The 19,145-nt window shown below is 55.3% G+C and overlaps 1 protein-coding gene across 1 annotated transcript in view; it reads right to left on the bottom strand.

Moving 5' to 3' along the window:
- PSD2 (pleckstrin and Sec7 domain containing 2) overlaps positions 1–19,145 on the bottom strand; it is a 143,304-nt gene that overhangs the window by 123,987 nt on the left and 172 nt on the right. Inside the window, exon 2 of the mRNA XM_049101700.1 lies at positions 12,107–12,274. The gene's annotated coding sequence lies outside the window, so the exon portion shown is untranslated. The remainder of the gene's footprint in view (positions 1–12,106; positions 12,275–19,145) is intronic.

The following is a 19,145-nucleotide window of genomic DNA, read 5'->3' as shown; positions in this document are numbered from 1 at the left end:
AGCTGCTGTGGTTGGCTCCTGAGGCAGTAGGCATGTGAGTCAATAGAGGCCAATGGCCTGTCCTCATTGGACTCAGACATGATTGTAATGAGTGTCTTGGGGTCTGATTGGCTGTGCAGTGTCAGCAGTTGAGGATTGATCTGCAGAGACATCTTGCGGTCCACGTGTGTCCCTTCCCCCACTCTGGGTTGAGATTTCAGGCTTGGTGTCACCTAGAAGCTGAATAGGAACCAGAGACTGGGGATCTTAGAATGGTGGGCCCACCTGGGGTCCACGGATGGCAAGGAGGCAGCAGGATACTTACTGAGTGACCCTGTGCCAGCCATGTGATGGGTGCTGAGAGCCTGGTGGACATCAGCCTGACAGTCACCACTGCACAAACGCTCCTTGGGGAGCCCCTCCTGGAGAAGGTAGCACAGGGGCTGGGCTTTGAAAGATCAGTGGGGAAAGTGACGAGACATGTGACTAAAGGCAGATGGGCAGGGACTGCTACAAGGCGTCAGGGACAGCAGGGAAAAAGAAGGGAAAGGTAGGCAAGAGCCAGACGGTGCTAGGCCTTGAGTGCCAGACCCAGGAGCCAGCCCTCTGCCAGGCAGGAAAGGGCATAACAGGGAGGATGGGAGAAGAGACTTTGAGAAGCCTGGGCTGCCAGCCTACCTCGTGGCTTACACCTCACCTCACTTCCCTGCGCCCCAGGGCAGGGAAGTGGTAGTACCTTGACAAGGTCCCCCATGCACCACCAACTCCTTGTACCCACCTCATTGCACAGCATATTGGGCTCTACTTCTGTAATAGATTGAATGTGTATGTCCCCCCAAAGTGTGTATGTTGAAATCCTAGCCCTCAGTGTGATGCTATCAGGGAGCAGGGGCTTTGGGAGGTGTTTAGGTCATGAGGGTAGAGCCCTTATGACTGGGATTTGTGCTCTTATAAAAGAGACCTCAGTAGACCCTAGTCCCCTTCGGCATGGGAGGACACGAGAAGACAGCCAGCTGTGAACTGAGAAGTGGTCTTCATGGGGCACTGAGCCTGCCACCACCTTGATCTCTTGGACTTCCTGGTCCCCCATAACTGTGAGGAATAAAAATGTTGTCTCAGCCACCTGGTCTGTAGTATTTTTGTTGTGGCAGCCTGAATGGACTAAGCCCTCATGCCTGGGAGAGGTGCCCAAGGCTACCCTCATCAGAGCCCCCAGCAGAACTTTCCACGCTGGTGTGGTCTCCTGACCCCTGGAGGCTTCTCCTTGTACCCATCACTGGCCTCTGTTCACCTGAGGGGCCCAGCTGGCAGAGCCCCTCCACATCTTCCCCACAGCCCTTACACCTCTCGGGTCCTGGGGCAACCCCCGTTATCAGAACTTACAGCCACAGAGTTTCTTTGAGCCTCAGTTTCCTCACCTCAGATGGAAATAATACTTTCTCTAAAATTCTTGTGAGAAGTAAGTTGAATGAAGTCCTTGATAAAATGCCTGAATGTCACTTACTTACTATCTATTGAGTGCCAGGCATTGTTTTTAGGCACTGGGGGTTCAGCAGTAAATTGCAGAGATCCCCGTGCTCAGAGGTTTCCATTTTAGAGAGGGAGAATGAATATAAACCACAAATACGTAAATGAGAAAATTTCACATCATGACAAATACTGTGAAAGTCTAAGTAGGATAATGTAATAGGATGACAGTGTAAAAGAAGATAGGGGAGGGTGGGTTTTAGATAAGGAGCTCAGGAACCTTGTCTCTGAGGTGTCATTTGAACCAAGGCCTAAATAATGAGGAGGAATCAGTCATGCTAAGAGGCAGAGGAAGGGCATTCCAAGGAGCAGAAACAGCAAGTGCAAAGGCCCTGAGGCAGGAAGCACTTGCCCTATGGGGAGGCTGTTGTGGCTAGAGAGGCAGCAGGGAGGACAGAGGCTTGGGTTTTGAGGTCCTCGAGGACCCTGGAAGGAGTCTGGCTTTAATTCCAAGGGCCATGGAAAACCATTGGAGGTTTTTGGCAGGCATGCTGGGAAGTGATTTACACAGTAATTGCTCAATAAAGGCTAGCTATTGTCATTATGAATAATAATAAGAGGAAGCCCAGAGAGGAATAGCAATATGCCCAAGGTCACAGAGTCCCTGTCCCACAGCCCCTTCCTCCTTTGATTGGCCTTCCCCTCCCCTAAAGAGCCCTGTGTATCAGCCCCAAGCCTGGTGGGAAGGAGGAGAGGGCAGCCTCCCTTTCCTCATTCCTACTCCTTCCCTCCGGCCATTTCCCGTGCTCCCAGCGCCTGCGCCCCAATTAGCCAGCAAGGCTGACGGCCACGGCTCCAAATGACAGACACCTCCTGTCACCCCCTGACAAGCAAGGAGATTAACTCTGAGCGACACTGGCTCCAAGGGACAACAGGGAGGGGAGATGAAGGGGGAGAGGATGACCAGGCCTCCCCCTGCCCAGGATCTCCAGTGCCCTGGAAGGAAGACCGACTGGAGTGAGAGGAGTGCTGTGCACAGAAAGAAGTGCCAGCCGGCCACAGAGCGTGGCCCCCACTCTCCTGACTGGCACAGCCTCTGTCCTCAGGGGCTCTGAGTGCAAGGGAGCACACTGTAGCTGTGGGTGTTGCACATCGAACCCTCAGTTCTGGGCACAGTGGGTGTGCAGTAGACATTTCTGAACTGACTATGCTAAGTAATATTTTTTCATACAGACTCATTCAATCCTCACAACACCCCCATTTTATAGAACAGGAAAGTAAGGCACAGTGGTGGAGGGACTAGTTCAAAGATCACACAGATGGGCTAGAACTTGAACTGAGGCTGTCTGATTCCAAAGCCAAGGGTCTAACCACTGCACTCTACATCACTCCTCTCCCTAGGAATGCCATTTAGGAATTTACAGTCCATTCTGGGGCAATGACACAGAAGCCCTGGAAAAGGGAATTAGCAAAGCAATCACTATGAATAAGAAACAGCAGCAGAGACAAGTACACTGTACCAAAGTGGAGTGCCAGAGTGGAGCCGCAGCACAGGGCTAGGGGTCAGTTGCAGGTAACACTCCCAGGGGGGCAGGACCAGGAAAGATGGGTACAGAGTGGACATGAGTTGTCCAGAGAAAAAGAGGTGAGCTGGACTTTGACACACCGGCATGACTAGTTGGGAGAGGGCAAGAGGAAGGCATTCCAGGCAAAGAAATGCACAGGCAAAGACATCAAGGCAGAAATGGGCAGGGCATGTGCTAAAGTAAGGACTTCAGGTCACAAGTGCCAGAAACCCAACATACACTTGCTGAGGCAAAATTAGAACCTATTAATTCATTCTGAAGGGGAAAGTAGAAGCGTTTGGCTTCAAATATGAGGGTCAGTTTCCCTCTGCTGGATTCATTCATGGATAGCTCCAAGTGGTGGTGGCCTCAAATTCTCACACTACCAGATCAGACCCCCTTGCCCTGCAAAATAAGTCCAGCCAAAACCCTGGGATTCAACCTAATTGGCCAGGCCCAGGTCATGTGTCCATCCCTGAACTGACCACTGGGTGCTAGGGACAGGGACGTGTCTGCTGATTGGCCAGATTCCCGCAGTACCAGGTGGAATCCCTCTAGAGCCCTAAGGGTGGTGGAGAAGGGGAGATGGTTCTTGCTGGGGGCCTGTCAACACCAGGGCTCCCTGATTCCAGGGCTGGATTCTGGGCCTTGGATGACTCCTCCATGGACAGCCCAAGAAACTCTACTCTCCCCAATTCCAGGAGTTCCTACCAGTGTAGATGCCATCTACCGGCTGAGCTGTGGCCAGGTGAGAGGAGCTCCAAGAAGGCTCCTGCTCCTGGACAGGAGAGGCCTTGAGGATTTCTAGTGTCCAAGCTTGATCTGGTGCCTTTGATGTTTCCAGGGGCCAGCCTGATCTCTCCACTCATCCTTCCCCTTAGCCTAGCTGTGAATTTTCCCCAAAGTTGATTTCATGATCAGGGTTTTCAATTGTCTTTTACAAAGTCACCAGCTCTAACTGCCAAAAAGGGCAGTTTTGCAATAGTCAAGACTATGGTCTAGTGCCAGGAACGACTTCTACAGGGAGAGCGTTGCACCCTGTAGCCAGGGATGGGCATGGCTGTCAGTGTGAGGAAGCAGAAGTATGAGAAACAGTGGGGCTAGGCCCCAGGTGAGGGTAAAGGCTGTTTTAGCTTGTCCTAGAACTATGGACTCTGGAGATAATGAGCTTGCCTCACCAGGAGGAGCATGCTGTACTTTTGGCAGTTGTGCTCAGGATCTGGAGCATGGACTTGGAAGTCATACTGATAGAGATTTCAATTCTGGGTCAGCTGAGTGACCTTGGGCTTGCCCTCTCCAGCCTTAGTCTTTTCATCTATAAAATGGAATTAAGGCACGGCCAACCTCAACAAGTAGCAAAGTTCAGATGAGATACTGTGTCCAGGTGTTGGCACCACTCCTGGCCCAGCAACCCTCCCATAAAGGGCAGCTGTTACTACTAATATTCTTCTAGCTCTGTCCAAGACTGGTCCTCAGCCTGGAGCTCCCAGCAGTCTTTCTGGATCTCAATTTCTCCATTTGTACTTCCAGTCATCTCAGTCCTAGGATGGGTGACTCGGAGGATCTCACTTATGGGAAGACCCCTCCCGCATCAGTCAACCCATGGGGGTGGAGAGGTGGGGTGGGGTGGGGTGGGGAGGGTAGGAAGACTGCAGGCCAATGCCCAACCAGCATTTTCACCAGGCTGGGCGGGCAGCGCCAGGCAGGCGGGAGCTGGTCAGGTTTTTAATTGAACGCGATGCAAATGAAATGTAAATACCATGCAAATAAGCTCTTGCCAGGAGGCGCTGGGTTGGGAGCAGAGGGAGCTGGGAGGGGACTGCTGAGCTGGGGTCCTCCCCTGTCCACATTTCTCTCTCTCCCTTGGCTGCCCACGCCTATGCCCACCCCCTGGTGCTGCCCACCCAGCCAGGCCATTACATTCTGGGAACAGCAGGTACTGCATCTCCCCAGAGCCCCCTTCCAGATCCACTTCCCTAACCCTGTGGCTCCTGGTGGTGGTGGCAGCAGTGGCAGTGGTGACAGGGTGCTCAAGGAAGAGCCAGGGAGCCTGTGGATGGGGCTAAGCTGACACAGACTCAGTCACATGGAAAGACCCACACAGAGACATAGAGGAGACACACAGATATAGACATGCAGAAACCCACATTTCCCCTCAAGCCACCTGCAACACTGAGATCCACACAGACAGTCTCACATAAATATACACAACTGCACATTGTCACAAATACACACAATGGCACAAATAGACCCAGTCACAGGGGCACACGCATGTACACACATACACACACAACATACACACACAGTCTGCCCTGCCATGAGGACTACAGACTGTAGTCCCTGTGCTGGCCTGAGGTCAGGGCTGGTGGGTGGGGGGACAGGCACCCTGTGTGGTCAGAGCCTGGTGGTCTGAGTGAGGCCAGATGGGCTGTGGAGGGTTGAAGGGATCCTTCCGGGTGGCCTGGGCCCTTTGCCCACCCCATCCCAAGGTACATCACCATATCCCAGGGCTCACAGCCACTAGACAATCCCGGGTGTTGGTCTAACCCCCAAGTCCTGGGGTCCTGGACCCCATCCTGGGATTTGGAATTCCCTTGTGGTTCCGTAGTGCCTGACCCTCCACCCCCTTCCTACTCCTTAAGGTGAGCTAAGGTCTGGGAGAGGTTGGCCCAGGTGACAGGGCCTGATGCACTGGGTCAGAAATCCATGTCCCATCTGCCAAGGAGTAGAGGGGTAAAGCACAGGGAAGCGAGGGAAAGGCTGAATGGTCTGGACAAACCTCCATTCCACCCCGGATCCACATCTGGGGGTGGTTCCAGCCCCCCACCCCCACCCAGAGGTGACTCACACCCCACATTTAACTCTCATTAGCGCCTCTGAGCCCAGCTGGGAGGGACAACCGCCAACTTTCCCCAGCAGACAGGGAGCTCTGGGTGGGCCTCTCCACCCTCGCAGACTCAGTTTCCCCCAGGGGCCTGGCCCAGCGACAGGGACTGCGTGGGAGAGCAGTGGCTCACAGTCCCCTCCGTCTGAGCTAGGGCTGTCCCCCCCTCCCCCCAGGAATGAGGGCCTGGGTGTGGCCTGTTTCAGGAACCCCAGCTCCAGTCCCGCCGGATGCACAGCAGCCTCAGATAGTAGTACCCCACCCCAGCCGGGGCCCAGAGGCTCAGGAAGGAGGGGAGGATGCAGAAGGCGTCCAATTGGAGGCTGCCGGACTTGGGGACGGTCCCGCCGCCCATCGGCCCGGGCGCCCTGCAGCGACGCTCTTTCTCCGCCAAGGGCCCTGCGCCGGGCGGGGGCGGGGGCCACGGCCCGTCCGCCCGCGCCTCCTTCCTTCCCCAGCTTCGCAGGCCCAGCCCTGCTCTTATTTGATCAAAAGCGCCCCATTCGTGGCACGCGGCGCGCAGGGTGCGCGGTGGGCGCAGCCCCCCCCCCCCCCGCCCCGGGAGGCCAGCCCGGCCCCGCCCCAGCCCCCTGGGGAGAGGCCGGTTCCGCCAGCCGTCGCCGCACTCCCTCCCCCTTCCCCTCTCTGTGGGAAGGAGGCAGCTGGGGCGGGGGTGGCCGCGGGAGCGTCCCGCCCGTGTGATCGTGCCGAGAGCCGGGAATTCGGGGCCATGTGGGAAAGACATTAGTGCCGGCCGCCCTGCCAGCCAGGAATGCGCCCCCCGCTCCGCGGCAGCCGCCTGCCTGGCTCAGAAGCGGTGACTCACCCGCTCCGTGTTCCCACCCCCTCGTCGTGCACCCTCCACAGCCCACCACAGGCCTGGCAGCCACCTCTCCACCTCCCAGCCTCGGCTTGGGGCTGGTCCTGTTACCTGCTTTGCCCATCCTCCCGTCTCTCCCAGCCTCTTGAATCCTGAACCAGATTGCACCTCTGGGGGAGTCCTCAGACCCCCTTCCCAGGCCTGTGTGTTCTCTGGACTCATGCTCTGGTTAGGATACTCCTTTGGGATGTGGCCTCTCTGGCTCTCTTCCTCACTCCAGAGTGACTCCCCTCTGGCTGCACACCCAGCAAAGGGCCAGGAGTACAGGGCAGGTGCACACACAAAAAAGGAGTCGATGTAACCTGTTAAGTTTGGGAAGCAGAGCACTGTATGCAGAGCACTGTTCCTCAGATTCCTCTGTGACCTTTAAGTAATAAACAATGCCATTTGCCTCCTAGGATGTGTGACCCCATATTCCCCTGACCAAGCCTTGCTTTCCTCAACCAATACAATAAGGATATTGGTACCTCCCCGCCATGTGCTAACAGGGGCGGCCTGTGTAGAAGCTTTTGCCTGTAAAGTCCTCAGCTCAGGGCCTGTTGCTGGGAGGGACTCACTCACAGTGCTGGTAGTGATGGGATTCTCATAATCACAACTGTTCAGTGAACATCTACCACGTGCCAGGCTCCAGGCTGGGTACTCTCTAGATATTACCTCACAGCACCCCTGCTTCAGCCATGGAAGGTAGGCTCTGTTAGCCTTCTTTCACAGATGAGGAAACATTGAGGCTTGTTGAGGGGAAAGCATGGACCCAGATACCCACAATCTGTAGAACGTACTCCCACACCGGGGTTCTGGTCCCAGCACCCCCAGGGCTCTCCAGAGCCCATGCAGGACCATCCCCTAGGTCTGACTCTGCCAAAGACCAGAGGGCTCCGTTAGGCAATCCCTCGCAGCCCCATCCCTATCAGATGCCTCCCAGCAACCTCCCACTTCTCCCAGTCCATCTCCCATAACTTTTTTTTTTAAGATTTATTTATTTTTATCCATGATAGACACAGAGATTGAGAGAAAGAGAGAGGCAGAGACACAGGAGGAGGGAGAAGCAGGCTCCATGCCAGGATCCCGATGCGGGACTCGATCCCGGGACCCAGGATCGCGCTCCGGACCAAAGGCAGGCGCCAAACTGCTGAGCCACCCAGGGATCCCCTCTCATAACTTTTAATAAGAGGTAATAGTGTCAAGCAGCGGGCATCAGCTTCATTTTTAATTATCTAATTTACATTTAATTTTCCCCACCAATGTGATGCAGTTTATGGATGTTTTACTTAGAAGCATCCATTTATGGGCTGAGAATATATTCACAAAACTAGTGGATAATGCTTCTCTTTTGGAGGCCCCTAGTTCAGAGTGGGGAACCCTAGCTGGGGCCTTAAGCTCTGAAACTTAGCAACCAACATAGTTCTTGACACTGGAATAATTAATAAGCAAATGTCCCGGAAACTTTTCGGAGTGTGCATTTCCCTTTCTAGCCCCCAGAAAGAATGATTATTTAGTGCTCTACTCTGCTGGACAGGTTACAGAAATATCTCATTTAATCCTTGCAGCAAACCTTATGAATAGGTACTATAGATAGCTATTCGGGGCACCTGGGTGGCTCAGTTTTTTTTTTTTTTTTTTTTTTTTTTTTAGATTTTTTTATTCATTTATTCATGAGACACAGAGAGAGAGTCAGAGACATACGCAGAGGCAGAAGCAGGCTCCATGCAGGGAGCCTGATGTGGGACTTGATCCCGGGTCTCCAGGATCACACCCTGGGCTGAAGGTGGCGCTAATCCGCTGAGCCACTCAGGCATCCCAATCCGCTGAGCCACCCAGGCATTCCATGGCTCAGTCTGTTAAGCTTCTGACTCTTAATTTTGGTTCAGGTCATAATCTCAGAGTCCTGATATCGAACCTTGCATCAGGGTAGGCAATGGGCGTGGAGCCTGCTTGGGATTGTTTCTCTCCCTCTCCCTTTCCCTCCGTCCCTTCCCTCATTCATGCTGCCTCTCTTTCTCTGAAATAAATACATTTTTTTTTTTTTTTAAAGAGAGAGAGAGGGACACCTGGGTGGCTCAGCAGTTGAGCGTCTGCCTTTGGCCCAGGGCGTGATCCTGGGGTCCCAGGATTGAGTCTCACATCAGGGGAGCTCCCTGCATGGAGCCTGCTTCTCCCTCTGCCTGTGTCTCTGCCCCTCTCTGTGTGTCTCTCATGAATAAATAAATAAAATCTTAAATAAAATAAAAATAGAGAGAGGGAGTAGGGGAAGGGCAGAGGGAGAGAGAAATAGATAATCCCAAGCCCTACACTGAGCCTGGAGCCCAAAGTAAAGCTCAATCTCATGCTGCTGAGATCATGACCTGAGCCAAAATCAAGAGAAGGACGCTTAACCAACTGAGCCACCCAGGTGCCCTTCTCACTCTTTTTCTTAGGGGGGGGAAAAAAGGAAATAAAAATGCCTGTCCTGCAGATGGACAAAGAGACCCAGAAAGATGAAGTGTCCTGCCCAAAGGTCACACAGTCATTGAAGGAGAGAGCTGGCATTGCCAACTTAGACTGAATGACTCAAAGCCTACTCTGCACTGTGGGATTGAGTGGCCTTTCTTGCAGACACCAGCCCCAAACTTTGGGACCTTGGGTCTATGGGGAAGTGTGCCCTATGATTCTCAGGATGTCAGTAGAGTTGGGTGACAGGGTGAGAGGGAAGGAGCAGGATTCAGTGACTCAGGTTTCATAACAGTGGACCCCTATGGTTCCCTGAGAGCTGAGTTTGGTTCCCCGAGAGCTGAGTTTGGTTCCCCAGGTTTCTCAGAGCTCAGTGGCTATGACTTCCATGGTGGATCCCATGGGTTCCAGGAGGATCCTGAAAATAGCAGGGGCACCCATGTTTCTTTGGACCAATGGGGATTGGTCCACAGATGACATTGGGCTTCCTTTAAAGCAGAGGAGATGGGACGCCTGGGTGGCTCAGCAGTTGAGCCTGCCTTCAGCCCAGGGCGTGATCCTGGAGACCCGGGATCGAGTCCCGCATGGGCTCCCTGCATGGAACCTGCTTCTCCCTCTGCCGGTGTCTCTGCCTCTCTCCCTCTCTCTGTATCTCTCATGAATAAATAAATAAAATCTTTAAAAAAATTTTTTAAAAGAAATAAAGCAGAGGAGATGAGAAAAAACTCTGGTTTCCAGGAGGGAAGAGAGAGGCTGAAATCCCAAATGGAGTCTGAGCCCAAGGCTGATGGAAGAAGACATAGGCCCAGGGAAAATGGGCAGTGTGGATACTCATCTTGAACCCAGCTCCTTGTGGGTACTGGGGATCCTCAGCTTAGCCTCAGCCAAGCCCTGGCTGAGAGGTGGCAAGGACCCTCCTCCCAGCCTTGGTCGAACTCAAATGGGGGTGCACTGGATGGTGCCTCCATGCTTTAGCCAGGCCCTGAGCAAATGGACAATGTAGACATTCACCTGAACTTTGAGCACACCCTGGGTGGGCAGTGCAGATCCTCAACTCAAGCCTCACCCAGAGCCTGGGTGGAGGGCAGTGTGAACTCCTCCTTGGTCCAGATCATGCTCACAGAACGGGGAACTCTTGTGAGATTTGACAGAGCCAACCCCAATCCTACTGTGGGGACATAGACCTATTTTTCACCAAATGCCTGTGGACCCCAAGAGCTCTGCTTGCCACTGCAGGACAAGAGAGGGACCCCCTGGAACAGAAAGGGCCAGTTAGCACCCCTTGGATCAACCCTACTTCTCCAGCCTCTGTATACTTGTCTAGAAAAGAGATTATAACCCACTGCATACTTCCAGGAACTGCCAGGACTATTAAATGAGATGGGGGCAGACTCTCCTCCATTCCTGAGCATCTCCTCTTTTCCTGGTAGCCTCTTCATTACACAGAAAAGGAAACCGAGACCTGGAGAGGCCAAAAGACTACCCCAAGATCACACAGCAACTTGAGGTCAAAGGTGGAAGTGGAACCCAGTTCTGGGTCTCACACAGGAGCAGGACTTCAGTTAACTCCATGGACCATTGTGCTGTGTGAGTTAAGCTGCACCTTGGCACCTGGACCAGGCTGTGTGTGAGTGTGTGTGTGTTTTGCTGGGGGTGGGGTGGGGGTGCAGCGGACAGGGTGTCAGGGGAGCTGCTGCTGACGCCTCCCTGGTATTTTTAGCCTCAAGAATGAGCTGAGCTCAGGGCTCTGAACAACCATCAGCAGTGAGGGAAATGGGAAGGTCCCCGCCACCCCTCCCTACCACCGCCAGCCTGGAGCCAGGTTTGGGTAGGGGTGGGGGGTGGGGTTAGCCTCGAAAGGGGCAGAGACCCCAGGGAGTGGGAGCAGTCAGGCCCTGGGACCCTGCACCCCCTGATCCAGGTCATCTTTCCAATGCTGCCTTGCCGTGGGGGTGCATCAGAACCCAGCCAACCTGACAAGGATAGGCACCCCCCTCTCACCCCCTGCTACCCTTGGCTTCCCCTGCTAGGAGCTCCGGGCCAGCTTTCTCCTGCGCTGCCAGGTCAGAGCTGCGAGGTTCCCATGACAACGGATGACAGCAGCAGAGGCTGCTGGCCACAGGGTCAGGGGTGAGGGGGGTGTGGATGGCAGAGCAGAGGAAGGGAGGGGGCCTAGCACAACGATGGGGGAGGGGGCTGGAGCGAAGGACCCTGAAATTACAGCTCCCTCCTGAGGCCTAACACCCCAGGAAAGGCCTAGAACTTTGATTGATTGGGGGAAGGGACTCCATTGCCCTGACTGGGGGAAGCCAGGCAAAGAAAGGGTTGGCTAAGCATTTGGTCATGTGATCATGAAGCCAGCTAAGGGGTATGATTTGGATGGAAATCCTAGCCCCTTGTCTCCTAGCCTAGCACTCTGCTGTCTCAGGGTTTGGGGCATAAGAGGTGGGGTCCGGATGTCCCCCTATCCCCATCTCCAGGAAGTAAGAGGGTTCTATAGCCCTCCAACCAGCCTGGCTTGGATTCCTCATCCTCTAATGAGTGGTCAGGGCCCCAATACTGACAGATCACTTCTTGTCAAGCCTAGCCCCCCTCCCCAATTTTCTAGCACGGGTGTGTTTTAGTTTCCTTGGATGAGACCTCTGACAGGGATCCCAGCCTCCTGCTGACCCACCACCCCAGGTGCAGGGGCAGGGGATGGTCAGGCATTTATTGGCCTCACATACCCAGGTTGGCTGAAGATTTCACTCCAGACCCTTCAAAGGCTGCCCAGGTTCCAGAACTATCACTGGCTTCCACTGTCCCCTGGACAAAACACATATTCTCATCCTGGAGCTTGGGGTTGACTCTGCAGTCCCTGGGGCTGTCTCCTGTAGGGCCTCCTGCAGGCAAGGTTTTACTTACACTCCTCCAAGAAGCCTTCTTGACGCCTCCTGTCCACGCAGATCTCTTGCTCACCAAAGGGTACAAAAAAGGCTGGAGAGTTCACAAGGCCGGTGCATGCAGGATTTCTCATTCCACCCTCCAGCATCTTTAGGAAGGGATGTTACTTGCTGATGAGTAAACTGACACCTGGAGAAGAAACGTCTTAGGGAAGGTCACATAGCCCTGGCCAGAGGCCCTTTTTTCTCTTGGGGTCCCCTCTTGGACGTCCCCCACCTGTTGGCACCTCAGTTGGGATCCTCAGGCTTAGAGCCATCACCATCTTCTTCCTCCAGCTCCTTTAACACTGAGCCAACTCTTGTCCCCCAACCCATCCAGTTATTCAGCATTACTGAGCACCTAGCAGGTGCCAACAGGACAAGCCCTTCCCCACTGGAGCTTACCTTCTAGCTGGGAAAACCAACAAGCAAACAAGGGTGTTCACCCAGCGTGGTCCCAGCAGGGCTGTGACGGGGTCACCTGGGGCCATGGGTGCACAGAGGAGGGTCCTCCAGCCAGACCTGCAGAGTCCAGGCAGACTTCACCCACAGCTCTGCCTCCCTTGGGTCCTGCCTGCCCTGGGAACTTCCTCCCGGGCCTAACCTCTCAGTCCCACTAGCTGCGGCCCCAATATGTTTAAGAGGGTGACTGGTTGAGAAAGGCTAATGCCCAGGTCCCTGACCCCAGTGTTGTATCAACCAGCAGGCTTACTCCGTATCTGCCCAGGACCAATCAACCCACTGTCTCCACCATCTCCACAGACCCCTGGGATGGATAGAGGGGTAGGCCAGACAGCAGGCCCATTAGGCTAGAGCTGGGCTAGAGCTGGCAGGTCCCTGGCACTCCTCTTTGAGCCCAACCCACCCCCCTCCAGGTGGAACCAGCAGGAGAGCAGGAGGGAGGCAAGGGTCAAAGGCTCCCCCTTCCCAGGCTGCTGGGCCTAGCTGGGAACAGGAGAGAAAGAGGCCATAGGACTGTTGCTTAGTCCTCGGGGTTCCCAATGGCCACCAGGAAGGTAGGAGAAAATGAGAGAGGGTCTCAGTCTCAGCAACCAGAATCCTCCCACCAGTTGGACTGGGGGCTCAGAGCAGGGGTGGGGGTGAGGGGGTGTAGGAGGCAGGGCAGGCTCCTGACCCAGAGCCCAGTGCCCTTGCCAGGGATGGGGGTGGCGTCAGGGGCATGGGCACCCTCGTGATGAAGCTGGCTGCAGGGCGATTAATCTCATGAGGACTGTACATCAGCCCCCCACTCCATAGCCTCCCATGGTCAACCCCGCCTGTGCTGCCCCGGGAGTTAATCTCAGCTCCGGGGACTTCTCAGCTGCAATCACGGCTGCATTAATTCTGAGGCAGAGGGAGGCAGGAAAGAGGGAAAACAGATGGGGGGTGGATAGCCTCCTTGGGAAGGTTTCATGGTCAGCAGCTGGTGAGGAGGGGTCCCAAAAGATGGGGCCTCGGGCCCCTCCAAGGCCCTGCCCTGGATGAAGAGTGGGGGACATCCATGTCATCCCTGTCAGATCATCAGAACTCCTGAACCCCCAGCCCCTAGCCCTCGGCCACCAGCTGAGCCCCAAATGCAGTTTACAGTTTTGACAGCAGATGTCTCTGCTATTATGATTTATCAAAATGCTTAAGGTAAATAATGCACACATATTTATAGGAAAGGAAGCAGGCAGCAGAAGGTGGGAGGGATTTGAATGGGGTCAGGGGACTTCAGGGAAGAGGACTCAGAGCACCACTGCCTGTCCTCAGCCCTCCCTACTCAGACATGAGGCTTGATCCCAGCCGGGCCTCAGAGAGAACGGCAGGGGCGACATCAAGCCTGCCCAGCCTCCTGCCCCAGCCTGGTTCTTGGGGCGTCAAGGAGTGGATGGGCCCGTTTTGCTGGGCCTCTGCCAGGCCCAGGAGGCGGCCACCCGAGGGAAGCGCTGAGCCAGCCTCACACCTCAGCCACGTTTCCATGGCTTCACTGCGTCCTGGCTCCCGAGGGCTCTGTCGCCTTATCAACGGCGGGCACTGCCCTGGCCCTCACCCCGCAGTCACTCGCCCCGGGCTGCCTGTGGATCCTCCGCAGCAGAGCCACAATTTAGGCATGGCTGGTGCCCTGGGCAGGCCTCGGAGCTGGGTGAGGAGCTGGGAGCGTGGTGGGAAGTCGCCACGGAGGCAGAGGCCCCCCAATACCCAAATCCTGTCATTCTGGGGGAGGGGGCAGTGATCCTGGGCTACTCTCTCATCCTCCACACTCATTCTGCATAGGGCTGTTTCCAAATATTTCTGGGCTTAAGAACATTTGGTTAAAGAACTTGATTGGGTTTTCTGATTTGAAAAGCAATATGTATTTATTGCAACAAAAGAGTGAAAAAGCAAAGAGTCAGAAAGTGCAGAAAAGTTTAAGGAAGCAATGCTTGACCCTAATCCCACATCTGGGCATGATCACAGGAGCATGTGGGGTGGGGGTGGGCGGCTCCTTCCAGCCAAGGCCTGAAGTGTAACCAGGTGTTTAAGGGCCAGTGTCTGGAACTGGAGGAACCCAGCTGTGTGACATTGTGTGTCTCTCCCCTTCTGCCTCTCTGAACCTCAACTTTCTCATTTGCAAAATGGGGTAACTAATCAGTGCCCTCCTCACGGATGATCAGGAGGGTTAAGTGAGCTGCTAAACGCAACAGACTTGCTCAAGGCCTGGCACATGGGCCACAAGCTCTATGCCTTGAGAGGCTAGAGATGTCATTAGCACCTCTAACCAAGGGTAGAGATAAAGAGTATGAAGGCTCCAGGGGACTCTTTCTAGTAAGTCTCCCCCACCCGTGAACAGCACTCCAATTAGGGTTGAAAATGCACGAGAGGGGAAAAAAAATGCCCAGAAAAAGGAGATAATGTGTTTATGCAACCCACAGGAGGTTTTTCTGGTGCTGATGCCAGCCCTGCTGAACAGCTGGCCACAGCCCTGAAGCCAGGCGAAGCTACCCAGAGCCATCGGTGCAGTGATGGGGGTGGCGCAGGGACACGAAGCTTGGCCTGCTGGGGTGGGAGAGGCCATGAACGTAGTACCTGAAGAGGAGTCAGAAGGGAGAAGGCAACAGGAAACAGACATGCATCCGAACGATCGAACATCAGGACTCCGGTAGCTGGCCACCAGAGCCCCCCCAACCCCCACCGCAGCCCAGGCACTTTGCACCCAGGCCTGGAGCCCTGGAGGACCTGCACTCTCCTGTCCTGGGCCCGCCCCATTTTCACGCCCTGCTGCCTGGAATCTGAGGCAGGCCTTGTTCTCTGGCAGGAGGGGAATTTAATGCCTCTGAGGGATGGCAGGTCGATAGGGGAAGAGAGATGAAAGTGTCCGCTCTGGCAGCTGGGTCAGGGCCTCGAGGGGACAATCCTGAAGCCCCCCCCCAACCCTTCATCCCCAGCCATTCTCCAAGCTGTGTGGCAGGAAGAGCCCTTAAGGGGCCCTCAGGGAAGAGGTAGACCTCTGGGGATGGGAGTCCCTGCAGGACTGTGTGACCTTGGGAGCAGCTGGGCCTCTCTGTGCCCATTACCTGCCTGCAGGGTGCCGGGGCCAAGGTCTATATTATTAACGTGCTGGTGGCTGCCTGTCCCTCCCCCACCTTGGCTGTTGTCAGCATGGCCTGCCAGCATGGGGCCATGGATGGGCTGTAGGGGGCCAGGCTGGGCTGCACAATGACCTCCATCCATCCATCTCTGGCGTCTAGGAGGGAGTGGGAGCTGCAGCTGCAATCAGGACAGGTCTAGGCACCCTTGACTGCAGCCAGGCCAAGTGGTCATCACCACCTCCCTTGTGACTATACAGGGCTGAGTCAAGCCTGGGAATGGAGGTTAAGGCCCCCAGTCAGAACCTGGCCCCTGGCCAACAGCCCTGGGTCTCTGTTGGAGATGGTGTGTGTCTTGGCACTGGGAGGGGAACTTGTTGCTCTGCAAAGCACCCTGCCAGGTGCCCCACTCCACCTCGGCATCCCTGGTCATGTTGGCCTTCTTTCCTAGAAACTGAGAGGCAAGGGTGGTTGGCCAAGGTCATCCATCTCTCTCGCTCTCTCAATCTCTCTCTTTCTCTCTCTCTCTCACACACACACACACACACACACACACACACACGGTGACCGAGAAGTGAAGAGGACCCATGTGTTCAGACTCCCAGGTCCCCTTTCCTTTTCATGGAAGCAGACAGTCCTCCCAAAGCAGCCTGGTGCCAGGGGTGGAGGCCAGAAGCCCGAGCTTCTAATCAGACCCTTGCTACCATCTTGCTCTGTGACTTGGGCATGTCACATACTCCCTCTGGGCTTCATTTTTACATCTGTAAAATAGTAATAATTCCGATCCTGATGATTTTCTGAAATCAAAGAAGTGAACTTATGCAACAACCTGAAGTCACTCCAGGCTGAAGGCAACCTCCAGCTAGTCTTGGACCAAAGGCAAGTATCCATGCATAGAGTCTCGATCCTGGCCCACAAACACCTGGTACACTCCGAGAGCTGTGCTGCTTCCTCCTTCTGATACCACAAGACCACAGCAAGCTCAGAGCAGAGGGTCAAAGGCCCGTTTGGAGCGCTGAGTCAGGCTCAGGGCAGGAGACAGGGGCCCCGGGGCGGGTGGGGGTGTCCAGGCACTAAGGGACCAGGTCAGGCTGAGCCCTGCTGCTCTGGAGGGGAGGGGGCGCCTGGCAGGCGCTGGGCAGGCTGGGGTGGGGAGAGGCCTTTGGCGGCCACAGAGAACAAAGAGGCTGGGGTTGCCAGGATATTTTGTGGAGCTGAAGCTGGTGGTAGGGCTGGGAGAGGGGCCGTGGCAGCCGTGGGAACTGCGCCTGCTGCCCCCACGCCAGCTCCCACACCCAGACCAGGCCTCGGGACCAGGCTGCGGTTAAGGGGGACTGCCAGGGACCCCACTCTGTCCTTAAGAGTTGCATGCTGTCAGGGTAGAGACCCAGGAAAAGCTGCACACAGAGCCATACATGGCACATAGTGTCAGTATCACCAAGATGATTGCAGGGTTATGCTGACACACAATGTCACCAGCACATACCCAGGGTTGTGTGAGGGGTGTCACAGGGTCACAGAATGGTCACCAGCCGGCCTCATACACTCACACAGAATCCCTGGTGTCAGTCTCAGGGCCACACTCATGATGGTCACAATGTCACAAACCACACAGAAGCACCCAGTGTCTCTCACGGGGTCATGTGTGCCATACAACATGTGTGGCATCTCTAATGTCACACAGAGTTGCCCAATGTGACACATTCAGTTATACAACCTGGCCTCACACTGAGTCTGCTACAGGATTGCATAGCATCATAGGTTTACACGTGCAAGGTCACAGAATATCCCAAAGTATGGCTACCGACATCATACATTAACCTAGGGCCATAGGAGGTCTCTCACGTAGCCTACCACACAGTCATAGACCTATTTTCCTGTCACACATAGCCACACTGTTGCACAAGGCCTCATATTGTTGTCAGGGCCTTGAAATCGGTCTGTCTCTCATATCACACACACACACACACACACACACACACACACAGGGTGCTGCATGGAGGCTGGGTTTGTCTCCAGCCCTGTGTGTACCCCTAACCACCCCTACCATCCAGGTGAGGGAAAGGAGAGCCTCGGCTGAAGCTCTCAGGTCACCAGGAGGTCAGACTCCCAAATGTAGCAGAGGGGAACGGAGGGCGCCCGGAGGGAGGGGAATTGGGCATACAACTCTACAGGGAGCCTGCCTCTAAGTACTTCTCTGTCAGCAGGAGAGCAGCAGGGGAGCAGCAGGGGTGAGCTGGCAACAGAAGACACAGAGGTGCAGAATACAGGGAGAGACACAGAGATGCGAGAGATGCAGAGACTCAGAGATGTGGAAGGATGACAGGATACAGAGACACAGGAGACTCTGAGATCGATAGAGAACATTAAGAGAGAGATTCAGAGCCAGGGAGCCAGACAGAAATGGTTAGAGATAGACATGCTGGAGCAGGGCCTGGACAGGGCTGGAGCCTGCTCGGGGCTAGCCCACCGTAGGGGGAAGGGAGGGAAAGGTGAGGTGGCCAGGGCTTTAGGGAGGACCCATATCATGGGGAGAAGGTGCGGGACATCTTGGGGAGATTTAGGTGAACAGCTTTAAAATAGTAACAGCAGCTTGCCATTGGACCAAAGGCTTAGGGTGAACCAGGCCCTCCCCAGAATGATCTCATTTCATCCTCCAGCAACTTTATGGAAGATGATTATTGTGCCCGTTTCCCAGATGCGGTAACTGAGGTCTCATCACATGTTCAGCCCACAGCCATCTCCACCCCTGCTCTACCTGGACCGCCTCCAGGCAGAGGGGCTGGCCTACCATTTCCACAAGCAGAGTACAGAGGACAAATGGAAAGGGGTGAGGGGCTTCAAGCTTAGGGCTTCTGTGTTGAGGGATAGGCCCAGGAGCCATAGCTGGGCTGTGGGCTGGCACACTAAAAAGGTACAGGCTGGCTGAGTCACAGCAACCCCCTCCGGGCTGGCACTGGAGCCATCCACCCCACACCTGTAGGCATGCCAATGAGGGCTGGCCGAGGCCATCTGCAGCCTGTGTACTGCCAGCAGCAGCGTGGGGGCAGGCAGGGGCCTCCTGCCTGGGTGCCCCCTGCCGGCTGGGCTTGCCACCCTGATGCCCCCGAGGAGGTCTCTCCCTGCCCACTCAAGGATCTGAAGGGGCTGCAGTCTGCCTTGTGCAGGGGCTGAGGGTGCCCCTGGCTGCAACACCTCCCCCCACCCCCCACTGGACGCCCCCCTTCGGCAGAGCCGCCTGGAGAGATCACAGGCAGCCACATGAAAGGGAATTTTTCCCAGGCAGAGCTGGAGTTGAAAGCTGCCTCCCACCACCCCCGCCTGCCCCCGCTGTGCCAGGCCAGGCTGCTGAGCTCCTGGTGCTCTAAGGGAGCTTGTGACACCGGGAAGGGGCTGAGGGTCAGAGCCCCCACCTGATATGGGTTGCTTTTTCTCCTCCCCAGGAACAGTGGCAGAGGCAGCCCATCTTCCCCC

This window comes from Canis lupus, chromosome 2 (assembly GCF_003254725.2).
Source record: "Canis lupus dingo isolate Sandy chromosome 2, ASM325472v2, whole genome shotgun sequence".
In the NCBI taxonomy this organism is placed as follows: Eukaryota; Metazoa; Chordata; class Mammalia; order Carnivora; family Canidae; genus Canis; species Canis lupus.
The sequence above is the reverse complement of the archived record's forward strand: the minus strand, read 5'-3'. Positions and strand labels throughout refer to the sequence as shown.